The sequence below is a fragment of the Neltuma alba genome, unplaced genomic scaffold (assembly GCF_004799145.2).
Source record: "Neltuma alba isolate B1F8T4 unplaced genomic scaffold, ASM479914v2 tig00011614_pilon, whole genome shotgun sequence".
NCBI classification, from domain to species: Eukaryota; Viridiplantae; Streptophyta; class Magnoliopsida; order Fabales; family Fabaceae; genus Neltuma; species Neltuma alba.
This window is the reverse complement of record NW_021636265.1, coordinates 333778-344449: the sequence shown is the minus strand read 5'-3', so window position 1 is coordinate 344449 and position 10672 is coordinate 333778. Positions and strand designations below refer to the sequence as shown.

General features: G+C 35.6%; 1 pseudogene; it reads right to left on the bottom strand.

Annotated features, from left to right (window-relative positions):
* Positions 1-597: 597 nt before the first annotated feature.
* Positions 598-3103, bottom strand: LOC114715826 (probable metal-nicotianamine transporter YSL8; annotated as a pseudogene).
* Positions 3104-10672: the final 7569 nt, after the last annotated feature.

The window sequence follows — 10672 nt, the reverse complement described above, 5'->3', positions numbered from 1 at the left end:
TGCACAAGTTTATTGACAATTATTGACTCATCCAAAAGGGTTCTTCTCTCTCTCTCTCTCTCTCTCTCCCCCCCCCCCTCTCCCTCCTGGTCTTTCTAAATCAGACATCACCTGACCTTACGATATCCAGCAAAGCAGTAAAAGGAATATTATATTTACAGGAAATGTCCAAGAAGCTTTAGGGGCAACAAAATTCTTACTGGGAAATTATACATGTGAATGGTAAGCAAGTATAAAAGACGCTTTAAAAAAATTACTAAGGTTCTAAGAATACCAAACAATTTCAGTAACAAGTGAGCAACATAAACACGTTGTTATTTTCTCCATTGGAACTTGTCATTGCATGTCCGTAAATTGTTATTAAACTTTTTGGTAATTATATCCCATTCCCCGAGACTTATAGTAATTCTTTCTTAATTTTTTTCCAAAAAGCATAAGATGCCATGCCTGATATGTGGGATTTTGAGGACACAATAAAAAAAAATTAAGAAGCATAATACGTGATATGTGGGATTTTGAGGACATAATTAAAAAATTTAGTTCATGAAAGGTAAAAAATGCACAAGTACACAGGGAGTTATACCCTGAGACTTCGCCTCAAGAACCTAAGAAAGCATCAACCCTAGCATTTGTTGCTCTTGACAAGAACTTCATGCAAATTGGTGGCTTAACTCCAGCAAGAGCAAGTATTGAAGCAGGAAGAGTCCATATCCCATCCCCATATATCGGCCCAGAAGCTATTGCAGGAGCAAAAGCATCTGCTTTAGCCTTGTTCATCTTCTCCCACGCAAACAGTATCAGACTTCCAACGCACGTGTCAATGGCAAAATATGGCCCTACATAGAATGGAATGGCCATGGCCATTGAAAGTGGTGTGAACCAGCCGTTCTTACCCATCAAGTCTTTAATCACGTTTATCACAATGGCAGAACCAAAGAAAATATAACAGAACAAAAGAAAATGCTTTCGAAGAGAAGAGAAACCTTCCACACCCAACATGGCCATGTTTCTGTATACTATAGCATAAGGAGCAGGATACTCACTATGGGGTGTGCCAAGGTCTTTAAAAGCCTTGTAAAAGACCCAGAAAACACAAGGAGAGATCACACAACCCATTGTTGTGCCTATGATTCGGCTGAAAAACATAGACCCAGGTGATGACAGTGTGAGGTAGCCTGTCTTGAAATCTTGCATCAAGTCAGAGGCTATGGAGACTATGTTCATTAGCACTCCATAGGCTGCTAGCCCAGCTAGAACGCCACCATGTGAGGAACCAGCCCAAGCTCCATGGTGAAGATGGCCAGCTTTCCAAAAGCGGATGCTAGAGACCAGTCTGTTAGTCCACATCCATAAGCATTACAGAATGCCAATACAGGAGCAAACAGGTAGATCACCAGTATGTAGTACCATTTCAGTTGGGGAAATATGTGTGGGACTGTGATTATGGAGACAACAGAAATTGCCACATAGCCTCCAACTGCAAAATGTGAGGGTATTTGATCTTTGAGAAAGAATTGGATTCGACGTTGATTATCATGGGAAAGTTGTGGAGGTGAGGGTGAGTTCTGATCTGCAATAGGAAGAACATTCTCTCTTTGTTTGTCTCTGATTGTTTGCAAATACCAATGAGAATATGACCTAGAACCTTGAATAAGTTATATAAACCATCTCCTAGGATCAATGATATGTCTATAGATACCTGAAATTAAGGAGGAAGGCAAGTGAATTTAAGGTCGTAAAAACTAAAAAGCATGTAAACGACAGAACTATTTTTGCTTGAACACAGGAAACAAACTTGTAACCTTGAATGCCATTCATGTCAGTATCATCAAGGTTGGGAGGGTACCACTGGCCTTTTTTCTTTTCTATGAGAGGCCACATTATTCCCCAAGAAAGAATTCCCCAAGGAGCACTGATACATTTATGATATACGGGCAAATCATTCCCACTCCAACAAAGATTGTAGAGAAATCAAAATAAAACCTGAAAAAATAATAAATGGTTATTTATGAGAGTGATAAATGTTTGAAGATAGATATATAACAACATACTTGTACTAATATGCTCTGAGGCCTAGAGAAGGGAAGGCTTGGAATCCACACTGATTAGTAGAAGTATAAAACCACTGAAAAAAACCCCATAGGAAACTGAGACTGAAGAATTTTCCCAACACTTTTACTTGCTTCCTGAGGTTAGAATATGAGTATATATCAGTTTACATGTCTAGTTTCCCACATAGGTCAAATGTGAACTATTAAGGGTCCATTACAATGCCTTTGCTAGTCTGGCTCCTTCAGTAGTGTGGAAGCTGTTGATGAGATGAGCAGTCGCAGTACCACTTGGATATGTCAACTTGAATTTAATAATCATAATCTGCAAACGATAACACAAATAAAACAAATATGTAACTAAGTCATCTATTATATAAGCATCAGTAACATGTAAGAATCATTCTGCTTAATGAAGTCAAATGTCAATGGATGAATCATATATACCTTCCTCAAAGGTACGATTGAGAAAAGGCCAATAAAGCTGACAACAATGAGAAATATGATAATCCAACCTGATGATGGGTTTTTGAAGTCACTCTTGTCTAAGGTTGATTGGCTATACGTTCACTCATTCCAAAGAGGTAGCTTCCAAAACCTCCTGTTCATAGAGGATTAGAGCAAATTAACTTAATCTCTTCCAAAAATTGACAAGAGTACATATAATTGATATAGACAAAAGAAGGTACCACTAAAGGCAATGCCAAAGGAAGCAACAACACAGGTCTGAATGACTGTGTTTTCCTGTCTAGTAAATGGTTGTCTCAACATGCTAGACTTCTCCAACAACTTTGTCTCTGTCTTGACGAAGAAGAAACACAGAAGACCAGCAGAGACATTGAGGGAAGGAATAATCCTAGTGGTGAGATTCAGCTTCATCACTATGAAACTGAACAATATGCTCAGACATAGGCTGACAGCTAGGGCTCTCAACGTTAGCTACTTCCTCTATGGTAACACCACCTGGCTCATGAGCACTCTCTCCAGTGAAACCTCTTCTTCTTTAAACTCCATGCCCTTCTGGTTTGGTTTCTGCACTTGTTCATCTTCCCCAGTACCATCAAACTCATTTTCTACTGTATCCCCATTTCCATTATGAGCCATTTCTCTGTTCTCGCACTGTGTTTTTTAAGCAGTGTAAACAGATGTTGGTATCCAAGGGGGCTGTGGGTATAGAAATTCAGAATCTTTAATGGAAGTCGAATAGAAGTTAGTACTCAGTATGCTTTGAAGGGTTATTGGGTATCTATCTATGATATCATTCATAGATGCTTCACATACAATTTAGGAGTCAAAGCAAAACAATTGAATTGATTGGTGATTTTGAGGAAGTGGAATTGACCAGCACACCGTTATGATTTATGACTCCAGTTTCACAAAACTCCACCGAGAATTAGAGTTTTATTCTGTATGTATGTTCGTCCATCTTTGGTTAATTTGTAGAGGATAAATTATTCATCGGCTCCCTATAATACAGGTCTAGAGGATATAATTTGACTTGAATTTTATGTTTATATAAATATTTAAGTAATATATAGTTAAGTATATGAGTTTATGGGGGTGTTTAGGTGATGACCAAAACCATGGTTGAGGAAAAAATTACCCAAACACCATAAAAAAACCAAAACCATGGTTTTGGCATAAGCAAAATTTTTTGCTTTTGGGGAAAAATGGAGAGTGTGAGCGCTTATGGGATATGTGTTTTGTTTTGTTTTTTTGCCCAGACGAATATACCCTTCCCAATTATTCATCTCTTTTTCATTGTTTCAGACGTAGTATGAGGGAGAGCCTGAGAGTAGATCTCAATAATAATATGACTTTAACACCCTCAATTATTTTTTTATAAGCATATTTAATCTTATATCTTATAAATATATATACACATATTAATTATTTATTAATTATATTATCTTATGTATTATTAATTATGTTGATAAAAAATATATTATTAACAATTTTATTCCTTCAAATTAAAATTATCATAAAATCTATATTTTATGTAATTATCATATTAAATTATGCCTTTTTAATCATTTGTATATATAAAAAATGCTTCTGATAACAATTATCTAGACACTCTCACTTCTCAGAATCATTTTTTCACAAAATCTATTCTTCTTAGAATCTATTCTTCAGAAGCTATTCTCCAAACTATGATTTGGTTTTATTCAAACACCTCATATAACAATATTCTAGAATATTTTAATAAAATTAAGAAAGACTAAATTAAAATTTTTATATTATAGTTATGGAGACTAGATTATATGTAAATGAAATGGAATAGAAGAGTAATTTAACTAATTATAGCGGATTTTATTTGTTTGTATTGATATTGATTATTTAATTTTTATTTTCTTGGGAAAATCCCAAAAAAGGTCCTTGGAATATGGGAAATACCAGATTGGGTCCTTAAATTTCAAAAATGACAGAATGGGTCATTGACCCAATCTGTCATTTGTGAAATTCAGGCGAATTGACAATTTTGCCCTCATTTATTCATTCACTACAATGATTCAAGGAATCACTATAAGAGTTTAGGTGTTACCTAGATTCGTATAGCGAATAACTATTCACTTTTTCATAGTCAGGTGTCTTGTTATTAACTACAACTAATGCTGTAATAACTAGAACAATGTAAGCATTACCTAGATTTGTGTAGAGAATAACTACTCATTTTTTCATAGTCAAGTATCTTATTATTGTCAGGTACCTTATTATTAACTACAACGAATCTTGTAATCACTAGAACAGTGTAAGCGTTACCTAGATTTGTTTAGAGAATAACTACTCACTTTTGCTCAGGGGCAAAAATGTCAATTCGCCTGAATTTCACAAATGACAGATTGGGTCAATGACCCAATCTGTCATTTTCGAAATTTAAGGGCCCAATCTGGGATTTGGCATATTCCAGGGGCTTTTTCTGGGATTTTTCCTATTTTCTTTTTAGCTTGGAATTATTATTTAAGTTTTGTTTGATTCTAGTTTTGACGTAACGTTAAGGAGGAGTTGAGAAGCTTACGTTAATTCATTCGGAATGGGATGCTATAAGCAATTGAAAACAAACAAAAGTCTATTCTAGCATAGTTAACGGTGGTTCCACGAAATGTTTTTATTTTAAAAATATTTTCATTCGTAATATAAAATTGAAAGCCCAAAATAAAAATTTTGTGCAAAATTGAAGGCTAGAGGTGCAATTTTGCCTATCTTGCATCAAATAACTTTATTGAAAGAATGCCATATATAAGCATTTCAGATCATACATTAGAAGCCCGAAATTTTATGGGAAGGACCAGAAAGACGGCAGCATCCTTAGTAGAGGAGGACAAGACAAGTAGGTAGGTAGCCCATAAAAATGAAGGCACAGCTTGAAACACAAACCTAAGAAGTTAATGAAGACATATATAAGCCAAAGCAAAAGGGCTTTAATTAATTACTTAATAAGGAATACGAAGCCAGATGGGGATAGGGTTGTGAGGTTTGGGTGTGTCATTCCAAACAGAGAAAGCACTCTCAGAGTTCATCCATGTGCTTGTCATTTTTGGGTAATGTCTGTCTACAACATCTTTAACTAAAGGGATAACTGAAGCATCTGCACCAACTTTTGTGAGTGGAGTTGACTAAAGGCCTGTTCCTGTTCTTTTGAGAATCTATGAAGTAGTTTTCCAACAAAGATTCTCGAAATTTCTTTTTCTTTCTTTTAAAGCTTTGTGATTCGATTGTAATTTTCATGCCTATGCTTATGATAGGTTTTCAACCTATGTTTTATTTAACCTCTCTCCCCTGTATCATATTCCAGTTTAGGTGTACCGGCAGTAAGCATTCTTTCCTTTTGCTCTTTGTGATTTGTTGGTCAGGGACTAAAAATTACATGCATCTATTTTTACTTCTTCAATTCCAAAGTTGTATCTTCTGGAATTGGGAATTCAGTCAGTTATACTTACATGCATTATTGACAATATCTTGAATATACAAGATTGTATTTTCGGACGCATGGTGTATTGGGACAAAAGATGAGAACCCAGAAGAAGCCAGACTTGAATTCCCTATGGAATTGTATGAGGTCAGTACATTTTAAAACATTAGTTCTTACTTGCAACTTTTACTTTTCTAGTTCGGCATAGTGAGAGAATGAAGCATCTTGTGATTTAACTCTACATTTCAGGACAACCAGCTGAATATGACTTTAAAGGTGGTGCAGGTGCTGCGTCTGCAGTTAATCAAGGTGTCCCCAAAAATAGGATGCAATGTGCTGAGAAACAATCACCAAAGACCCCCACTGAGGATAATTTATCTGACAGTGAAAACAATGCAAAAGATACAAAGGAGGTTGGTCCAGTTCGACGCTGAGAAAGAACCCCGAGAAAATCATAGTTCCCGTAGTAGCGGCGAGCGAAATGGGAGCAGCCTAAACCGTGAAAACGGGGTTGTGGGAGAGCAATACAAGTGTCGTGCTGCTAGGCGAAGCGGTGGAGTGCTGCACTCTAGATGGCTAGAGTCCAGTAGCTGAAAGCCGAAAGCATCATTATAACAAACTTTATAATTGGATCAGTGGATTCTTTTTTCAGTCATTCATTGAATGATAAATCACTACAAGTGACGGAGATACACGATTTAAATAACAGAAAATCCAATATTTTAAAATTATATCTAGAATAGTAGTACCGTGAGGGAAGGGTGAAAAGAACCCTCATCGGGGAGTGAAATAGAACATGACTCCCTATTAAATAACATCGAATTGAACCACTATTTTTCCATAGAGTTTTCTTGCCTCTATTTACATGAAAATACACTAGATGAATAGTCATTCGACAAAAAATCTCTTTTGAATATTTCATTTCCTATCACAATAAGCATATAAATCCAATCACTAGGATTATTAACTAATAACAAGTGAGTAGATATTAAAAAAACGATTCTTTTTCTTGAGAACTCAGAGTATCGTTTCACTATATATGTCACTATATGTGCTGGAACTCTTTTCTATTTCAATTCTATAATAATATATTGAAAAAATCTTCAAAAAATTATACAAATTCTGATTAATTCTTATTAAAAAAATTGAAATTTAATAAAAATAAACAATTTATTTAATTTTTTTAGTAGTTTACCCAAGTACCAGCCTCCTTTTCTGTATAAGATCACTTTGTAACTGTTGCCTTCCTGCCCTGAAGTTGCAACAACTGAAGAAATAATTATTTCCGAAGGAACTAAGAATTTCACTCAAAATTGTGTCTGCTTATATTTAAGTATTGAGCTAAGAAGCACTTAAATAAGTATGCTTGTTGGGCATAACAAGATACAGGACGTGCAATTTCTAATATTTGGAGATGAGTATGGGATGTGCGCGCGCGTGTGTTCAACAAAGTAACACATGACTGAAATTCAAAGTGTATAAAATTGCCTGGTTGCGGTTAAATTTTATGCCACCTTTGATTTAAACTTCAAAGGCCAGTCATTTAACCTTTATTGTTGGTTCAGATTTGCAGATGCTTCCAGTGATGAATCTCCTGAAAGCAGCCCAGATCTCTCCGAACATGAGGAAAAAGTAAGTTAATACTGCGGCCAGTGGTCATAATATCATAAATATCCTTCTAATTGGTTGGCTAGCGGTGTTCAGTTTCATTTTTTTTCCTTTGGAGTTTGATATTATTGATACCTAATTGACCTAGAATTTTAGAACTTCATTGAACATACAGTATATATCTTATGTGCACCTGTATGTGATGTCCCTTAAGTCATTGATGCAGAAAGAAAGTCCATACATGGTGATTGGTGATGTTAATGAGGATGCTGCAGAAGAAATTCAGCTCCCTGAGGAAAATAGAAAGTGTGCTTCAGGATCTCTATCTAAAAAAGTCTCTCAAGTTTCTTCCACATCTGCAACTAAGGAAGTTTCGAGCAGTAATCATGGTTCACTGTCCAAGCTACTTTATCCACATTATTCAAAAAGGTGGAAGAAAAGGTGAGCTTTTTCTTTAAATTTTGGCATGGGAACAAAATGTAGAGAAGTGTTGAAGACAAATTTTAGGATACTCCAATTCCCCTTGTATATTATATGTTAGTGCAACTTCTATTTTGCTTGTCAATCTTAGGTCAGTCTTTAAGTACACAAAGAATTTCGACTCTGTTTCAATATTCTTTTGGAAGATTTAAGGATGCATTTTCTCATTACTGCATAGGTTTTGGTGGGACATGTGAGGACCAAAAACTATGAACTGTCATACACGAGATAGTTTTACTTCTGATCTACCTAAAAGTCGTGCGTGCAATGTCAACTTGGGTCTTTGTACGGGTATGTAGCTAAGCATTCTGATAGGATAGAAATAGAAAAGAGGAAGGTGGAAGAGGGTTCAGGGAAGACGAAAGATAAAGAAAGGTAGGGATTAGGAGAGGATAGCTAGAGAAGAGATGAAGTGAGAGAGAAATCAGAGAGAAGGCAAGATCATATCTGAATAGTGCACTGTATATTCCTGAAAATCAATTCTGTACAATTGGGTACCCTGTCATATCTATTTATAGGCCTAGCTAACAGAACTAATTACTCATTAAATATCCTTGCTAACGGCTAGTGGCCGTTACCTATCTAATTATTTAAAAATAATTATTATAGTACATCACATTCCTTTATGGAATACTGTGTTAATAGAACAGTGCCATGCATTCTGCACTTGTTCCATGATCTGCATGTAATTCGCAAGACAATCACAGGTTATATCTTTAGTCGTAATAGTATTTTCTTTAGCCCTGAAATTTCTAACAGGAAGTTCTACTTGGTCTAATCTATGGGGTCAGTTTTAGGTAATCATTTACCAATGGAGAACATGTTTGCCGCGGTTTGTAAATCATTGGGATTGTTCTGTGTTTACTCTGTGTGTGTGTGTGTAAAAGGAATACTGATTAAAAATATGGATATCTAATATTCTGTACCAGCTAGTTTTAGAAAATGGATCAATCTGTTGAACTGCACGACTAAAATGTTTCTGTGTCTCAGTCTGGGATATTGTAAGCCTCCCTATATGGCTTAATTGTGCAAAATTATAATTTTCAAACTTGAAATTATGCTATAATTTGTTTATTTCTTCTATTGAACCTTTCAAACAGGAGATAACTAGATCATGAACGTCCGTCTTCTGTCAGTCTGACAACCTTAGTGCTTCGTTAATAATATCCTACTTTCTACTGACATAAATTTAACATACTGCTCAGTAAATCTAGACGTTGGTCAGATGGGTTGATTCATGTTCATGAATCAAAAGGTATAAGGCTTGTTATTGTGGTTGTTATTGGTCAGATTGATTGATTCTTTAAACTCTTCCTTTTTCAGAAAGCTCCAAGAACCCAAAAGAAACTTTCATCATCAAAAGGTAGCTAGTTTATACATTTTTGGGTAGTTATATTACGGAAATTGGATAATTGAAGTTATTGATGTTTTCCAGATTCCACCAAAAATTTGCAGGATGCTTGTTCAAAAAGGATCATAGATCTGGTTCTTCTTCCTCATCTTCTTCTTTAACTACTTTTCTGAATCTCTTTCACTTTGTTTGGGGATAGATTGTCCATTAAGGCTCAAACTGCTTCCTATTAAGGTAGAATGCAAGCTGAGGTCTTTTTGGCTTTTGTTGCAGGATGAAGTGTCCAAGGAAAGAGTTAGAAAGACCAAGGGCAAGGATGCTGGTTACTATTCTCTCCCTCTCTTCCCTCTAAATGTTTATGGGACAAAATTAATTTTTTTAAAAAAGAATCTCAGATCAATATAAAATATAAAACCTGTGGCTTGCTTCACTGTTCACAAGTTGTCAGCAATGCAGCTCATTTTTCAAGCTCTGTATAATGCATCTACGGGTATTTGCCTGACCATATGCATAGAGGAGAATTATTGATCATTGGCACTTGTTTGGCTGGGTTTAATGTGCACCCCGCCATCAAACACTTGATAGGGGATCCACAAGTGTTGAAATTTTAGAATTCATGCATATAGACTACTCTTGCTCATGTCAGCATTATTGAGTCACCATTAAGTGTTTAATAAACTTTTACTTTGGATATTATATTTGGAAAAAAGAAACTGTAGATCCATTTAAGACTACGCTTTATGTGATATGTTCATAATCGTATAATGGATATCCGACTGAAAATCTAAATGGATTTGAGTCTAGCCTTCCGATGCACTGAATGCTTTTATGTTTTTGATGTGTCTAAAACGTTGTGGTTCAAAACTTCTTTATCTTTAATAAGTGATTGCATTTATGAAGCTTTGGCGGGTTTGCTTATTATGTTTTCTATTTTTTAGGTGGAACTAAGGCGGCAAAGGGTTAAAAACGCAAGGTTGGTATGGGTTTAGCAGTGGTTTCCCATGATTGTTCTTTATTCATAGCATTAATTTAAGAGGACGAATAATTTGCCAACGACTTGGTCCCTGGCACCGGTCAATCAAGAAGCTTGCCTTTGAATCAAGTAATTTGACATTGTACCAATAAAATGTAGGTTGAAGATGAACTTGATGAGATTGAAGAAGTTTCAGGTGATTCAGAGGTAATTGTTCTTGTCTCATGGATTTCATTCGAAGACATAAAGCCAGGCTTTGACGATTACAAGTACAAAACTTGAGTTTCATTAAATTCATA